Below are 6,523 nucleotides of genomic sequence, written 5' to 3' on the forward strand. Positions count from 1 at the left end.
GAGTTCTTTTACTCAGAGTTTGAATTAAAATGCAGGAGACCAAAAATTCATCTTTGGACTTAGTTGTTTATTATAGCTTATCTATAATACAACTGCACAGAGTGTGCTTTCAAATTAACAAGATGGAAAATAGCCCTGAGTTCTAACTTCCAAGGCTTTTTAAGGTCTAAATTAACCAATTATGAAATACCAAGTAATATGTTTTTACTTATAATCCAATTACTAACTTTCTGTGACCTGCAGTGCGGGTTTTTTGACCCAATAGCAGAACCCCTAGATTTGTGAAGAAGAAGAAAAGAAGAACAACAAAATCCACACCCAAAATCATCCATATTGTTACCTATATCCCCTAAGCCTAATTTTTTACACCTCTACATATTCCACCCAGTGATATAACTCTTAATTATACAGCAACAACCTCAGTGTTATCACACAATTTAAGAAGCCTTTCCCAAGGTTTCAGGTTGAATAGAGTGTGCTTCTGAGGATCACTGCTTGTCAGCACTGAAAGGCTGAAATTCTCAGAATCCAGGGTTCCAACAGTAATATATACATGCAATTTTTATTTAACCTTAGAAGTTACTGACTGATCCCCAAATAACCCAACGCGATGTATTTTATATGGTTGGTGGTTTTGGGTTGGTTAGTTGGTTGGTTTTTGGGTCAGTGTTCCTGACCCAAGTGTCCTTCTCCATTCCACCTTGTACTAGTTCAAAAACAAACCAGTGAGAGATCACAAGTCAGAGTTATAATTTAATAGGAAAATTAAAATAAATGCAATAGTACAAGAACACTGACAGAGTCAGGATACAACCTCACACCCTGTTTGTAAGGGTGGTGGTAGCAGTCCAAATGAAGTGATCCTGTTGAAACAGTGATCCTATAGAAGGGTCTGGTCTTCACCTGAAGGTCCAATGGTAGTTTTTGTCCTCTGGAAATACAGTAGGTAAGGACTGCTTGTGGTGTTCCAAACCCCGGATTATATCCAGGTAGGAATGCTTGCCTCCTCCCCCTGGGTGGAGCATCTCAGCATGGGATGATGTAATTCTAGGAGTCACGAAGGGGTCCTTGATGGCCCATTAACAGAGATGGCCCCCAGAGGGAGTAATCAGGGATGAGTCATGGTAGGAGATAAGGAACACAGCCCCACCTGCTTTAACAGCTTGTGAAGATGATCATAGAATACACCTTGCATTGTAACCTAGGACAGACCTTCAGTGAATTTATCATGATAAGGCTGTCTGCTTCTCAGTAACTTTTTAAGAAGTCTCCACACAAAGATCTCCTTTGTCATGTGTATTGTGGTAGGAGTAAACCTGTAGCTTGTTTGCCTGCTTGGACAAAGTCTTATTTTGTGTTATTAATGTGAGAAATAATAGTAAAAAATTGATTGTCTGGTGGAACTGGCTGGAATCGCTCCCAGAAATTATGCCGGTTTGTCTAATAGTCTCTGTTCATCCCATGCAATTTAATACTAAACAGCACAGAAAGATCTCATATAGTGTGGTTTTGAAAATTCTTTGACATCTGGTACAATTGACATTGTTTTCCAAAACAAGAAGCAGCAACCTTCAAAAATAGTAAGCGGTTGTGTTTAATTAACCACAGTTGCTGGAAGTCTTCAGAATAGTTTGTGGAATTTTGGAGCTTTATCAGAAGTAGAAAAACGCATTTACATGGCAGGCTGACATAAGACCAAGAACTATAGGCTCTACAGTTTCTCACTGCCTGCTTTCACCCTTTTACCTTGCATAGTGTCTTCTGTGCATGAGAAGTTTCTGGTAGAAGCGCAAACTGCAGTTTTCAAAGCAACCATGAAGCTTTTTTTTTACTGGTATTGTTGTTTCTTTGGGCTTTGAGGGGTAGATTTTGGGTTTTTTTTTTCTCTAAGGCTGTGAAGTCAGACATTTGGGAGAATAAATTCACCTGACTTCCTGCAGGTTTTGATGGCAGTATTTTCAGTGCCATTGCCCGTGTCCTTCTCTTCAAATGTCTTCTCAATAACTAAAGAAGAATAAACTTTTTTTTTTCTGTGAAAAGCTTGTGTCCAATCTTACTTTGCAGTGAATGGAAAAATAGGCAGTTGTCAATAGCTGAGAGTAGAAGCTCACTTTGAAATGCAGTTATTTTTGGCCTGTGAACAACTTGAATCCAGGAAATGCTGACTGTATACCAGGAAGTGAACCTGTCCTCTGACATCCCTGAGTCTCAGCACATGCGGGTGTTTTTGCTAATAAGCAAACTCACAGTGAATAGAAGCTTCTGCTAAGTACTCTTGCTCACAAGAGAAAGCCTGATTGATTCCTTGGTCCTGACTCTCGTTTCTTTATACTAGCTTTAACCTATGAAAGCAGTGGCTACAGGAGATGTTGCTCCAAATTAATCCCAGAATAAATGAGATCAGAGCTCGATATCTGCTGTAGAGCTGAAAGTGTGGATTTTGGTCATCAAACTCAACCCACAGTTGTGCAGGCAGTTTTGTGTTGTGCTGACATGCCCAGCTTTTAGTTGTTTGCAAACACACTGTGCTGGATCTTGCTGAAAAGTTGCACCTTCCACACATTGTCATTGTCTGTGCAACTGTTGGAATCAATCTCTAACAGATTCCAGTGTAAAAGCAGCCCTGTGAGTTGAGAGAGCCTTCATTGGTGCCTAAGAGCTACCTTCATATGGAGCTACACAAGCAGAGTTGAGAGGACTGGCTTCCAGGAGCAGGACTGCAGCAAAAGCTAGGGATAGCAGGAACACCAGCAGGCAGCACGGTTTTCCTGTGAGCAGATTTGTATTTGTGCCTTAAAACCAGGGACTGATTATGCCTGGCAGATTGCAAGGAGGTGATACACATCCTGTGTGACATCCTGCTGCTGGAACACAGGTTTGCAATGCTCTTCAAGCAGCAGCAGGTTAATTTAGGGACATCCAATGCAAAAGGTTGAGGTGAGCTTGTGTGCTCGACCATCTCTGGATGCAGTTTGGACTGTGGGGTAGGTACAAGGACATGAAACACTTCTGTGGACCCTAATCACCATGTAGCAAGATTCTGAGGAACTTTGCCTTAGGTATGACCTCAAGGGAATTTTCCTCCTTAAAAGGTGGGGAGTAGAGTTGATCGTGGGGCATCGTGTTGGCCAGTATGGCTTAACAAGTGCAGTCATGGGAGAAATCAGTGTATTCTGTGCTCAAGGACACACCCACATTTCTAATCTGCCAAATTTGATGTGACCCAAACATAAAACTTGGGTAAAATGCAGCTGCTTCTTCATTCCTGTTGGATATCTGAGGATAGGCCTGTGGGTCACAAAGCTTATCAATTTTTTCTAGCAGCATTGTCTCTCTACCTAGAAAAAAAATCATTCCTAGCCTTATAAATTGCAAGTTTCTTTCCAAGTTAGAATATGTTTTCCTCTTCTATCATATCCAGTTATATTTGTTTACCATCCCTCTTCATTGGGGAGTATTAGCGCACTTCAAGTATGCAGTTTGGATCCTTTTTTTGCTTCCTGGGGAAGAGGGGGGAGAAGAGAGTTTAGAGTTGGACCCAGAAGATGGAATGTGAGTGAACGGAGCAGTCAGTGATAGGTGGGGTTAACTGCAAAGAAGGTCCAGAAATTCTGTGCAGAGTACTGCAAAACAGACTATTTTAGGGCTACAAAGATGAATTAATCCCAGAATAACCTTTTGAAATGCTTGCCTTATACTGCAGTAAGCTGTGTCTTGCAGTCCTTACAACAGAGGAGCCATGCCTTTCCACTGATACCAACATTTTCCTGCTAGGTCTGGTTGAAAATTACATTTTCCGATGTTTCACTTCCAGTTGCAAATTCTCAGTTTTAAGTGGATGTTACGCTAACCTAAATAACTAATTTAACTATATTAATCAAGGAAGGTCCTTGGTGGTGATGGTGATGGTCCTTGGTGTCTCTGGCTGAGACTCAAGCCAGAGGAATGCCTCAGAGAGGCAACACTTGAAAAAGAAGCAAGAAGCTTTAAGTGCCAGAATGGCAGCCTGAAGCTCTGTGCGTCCGGGTGGCATTGCTTTCCTGGGGCAGGACTTGGACCCAGCAGTGTAGAAACTATTCCCAGCTTCCCTCTGCTGTGTGGAGTGTGAAGCTTTCCAAGGAAGGCCATTGATTCAGAGGGAGAGAAAAAAGCTCCTCAAGATTAATCACCTATGGATTAGCTGTTTTGTATTAAGAGCTGCAGGAGGCAGGCTGCTGCCCATTTACTCAAAGGGCATTTGGTGAGTGTGAGGGTGATTTGCCCTCTGGGATGGTTTGTTGTAGATGTTTTCAAGGGCCAATATAATTTTTTTTTTTCCTAGAGAAATTAGAAATTGGCTCCATCGTGGCTCTGAACCATGGGTTTTGCTCAACAGCACTGATTGAAATACGAAAAGTCCTCTGGCCAACTCTGGAGTATATTAACTAGAACTCATAATACACTTTTTCTAATCACTACAGTGTCACAGTGGTAACATGCATATGGTGAATTGGAACATTGTAATCACTAGTAATGTGCTCCACAATAATGATTATTTATCATCTGGTGGTTTTTCAGTTCTCTCTTTCTGAAGCCAAATAAATTAGGACAGAAGTTCATCGCAGTGGCAAAGTCAAACACTGAAAGACTAGAAATTGCTGAATTCAGTATTTTCTTCTGTCTTCCCGTATTCCCCCAGTTCTGAAAATAGACTTTTATTTTCAGCAGATTCCTGTTGTTGGTAGAAAAATTCTCTGCTTCAACATTTCATTTGATTTTTCAACATTTTTCATTTGATTTGATACACATTAACTTTGTGTAGCCTATTGGCTTTTGAGCATAACCTGAGATGTACTTTTAAATAATTCACTTTCTTTCAGATGTTTTTGAGTTATAATGTTGACACCATAGCATCTGACCACTTCCCAAGCAAATCTTCTGTACTCTAAGACAGGTGGTGGTGCTGCCCCCTTTTTATAGATGGGCAAACTGGCATACAGTGAGGCTACAGCCAAGTCTGTCAGATGTGTTCACTAACTAGAAAACATTCATGACTGTGCCTTGGCTCTCCTGCATGCTTCTGTAGGCTTGAGGCCTTCCTATGGTTAAGGTAGAACTCAGTTCAGCTCCAGTTGCAGCTACAAGCTACTAGCAAGGTCTTTCATTGCACGCATGAGGAAATAAGGAATGCACAAACAGGTTCAGTATGGCAGTCATGTATGAATTCTGTTTGGGGAAAACTCCACATGTTTAGGCAGCAGAGAGGTTGGGGTTCCCCATACTCTTGTCCTCCCCTTATGCTAGAAGGAGAAACAGTGCATTCAGGAGAAAAGCTGTTTATAAATGAGCAGTACAAACTGGTGCTTTGACTTGTTAGGTGAAGGCCACAGACATCTGGAAGTCTTGGGCTTTGCGTGTGTGCAAATGTTTATGTTCTGTGTATCTGCATGAATGTGTGTGTGCATCTGTGTATTGAGCACTGCTCATACGGGGGGAAGTATACTGAAGAAAATTATCAGCCTCTTAGTGCGCACGGGCTTTTAGAGTAGAAATGGTTTAAGTTACTACAATATTTGCCAGTAGAACAGTGCTTGTCTGGGCTGTGAACTGCTTGGGGTCTGTTTTCCCTAGGGGTAGCAGTTTCCACTGAGTTATGGTGGAGTGGATGTGGGGAGAGAGTCCTTTCATCTTCAGAGACAGTAGGACAGCTAAAATCTGTGCAGCTACTGGTTCAACACAGACATTTGGCCGGTGTTTACCTTAAATACATATTTCACTGGGTGTTTTGGTTTATGTACAGCATGGGGGAGCTCAAACAGATGTACAGATAATATCCAGTTCTTCAGAAAGGCATTTAGCAGCCTTACCACTGTTTTTGTCTGCCTGCCCACTTCCCACCTACATATGCCCCGTTCATGCTGAGAATGTAAAATGTCAACCTGACAGTTCAAGTGTGTCAAAACAGCAAGCATATGCAAGTAATAGGAAATCTCTATCTGAGGCTGCCTAACATGGCCCCACCTGCCATCAGAAAACATGGGTCCAAGAGAGAGTTTTCTGTACTATTGCAGCCCCTGGAAGACGATGAAGATGGATGCAACCCTCTGCCATTACCGCTCTTAGCCATTTTAAACTTCTTTCTTAGGAGTAGAGCTCTGTGCCCGTGTGTGTTTGTGTATGGAGAGGTGTGTGTCATTACCTAGAAGAGCTGTGGGCTCGGGGGGACATAATTCCAATCTTCTGACAGAATTCTATTTTCCATCATAAGCTCTGGAATTACAAGATACGCTACCTATTTTCTTTTGTTCATACCTGAATTGTCTCCAGATCGTCAGGCTGAGGATTAATTTCAGTATAATACCTTGTTATACGTGTGTGATGGTGGCATAAGAGTGGTACATTATATCTCTGGAGATAATTACTTTGTAATTTAATCTTTTTTTGTATTTTTGTTTTTGTAAGCACGCAAGATGCAAGACACTGCCTCTGTGATGAGAGCTGTTTCACCCATAGCATCATTTCTTTCCCCAGCACGCCATAAGGA

This window comes from Corvus kubaryi, unplaced genomic scaffold, assembly GCF_017639235.1.
Source record: "Corvus kubaryi isolate FWS band 111438036 unplaced genomic scaffold, C.kubaryi_AGA036_p1.0 37341, whole genome shotgun sequence".
Lineage (NCBI taxonomy): Eukaryota > Metazoa > Chordata > Aves > Passeriformes > Corvidae > Corvus > Corvus kubaryi.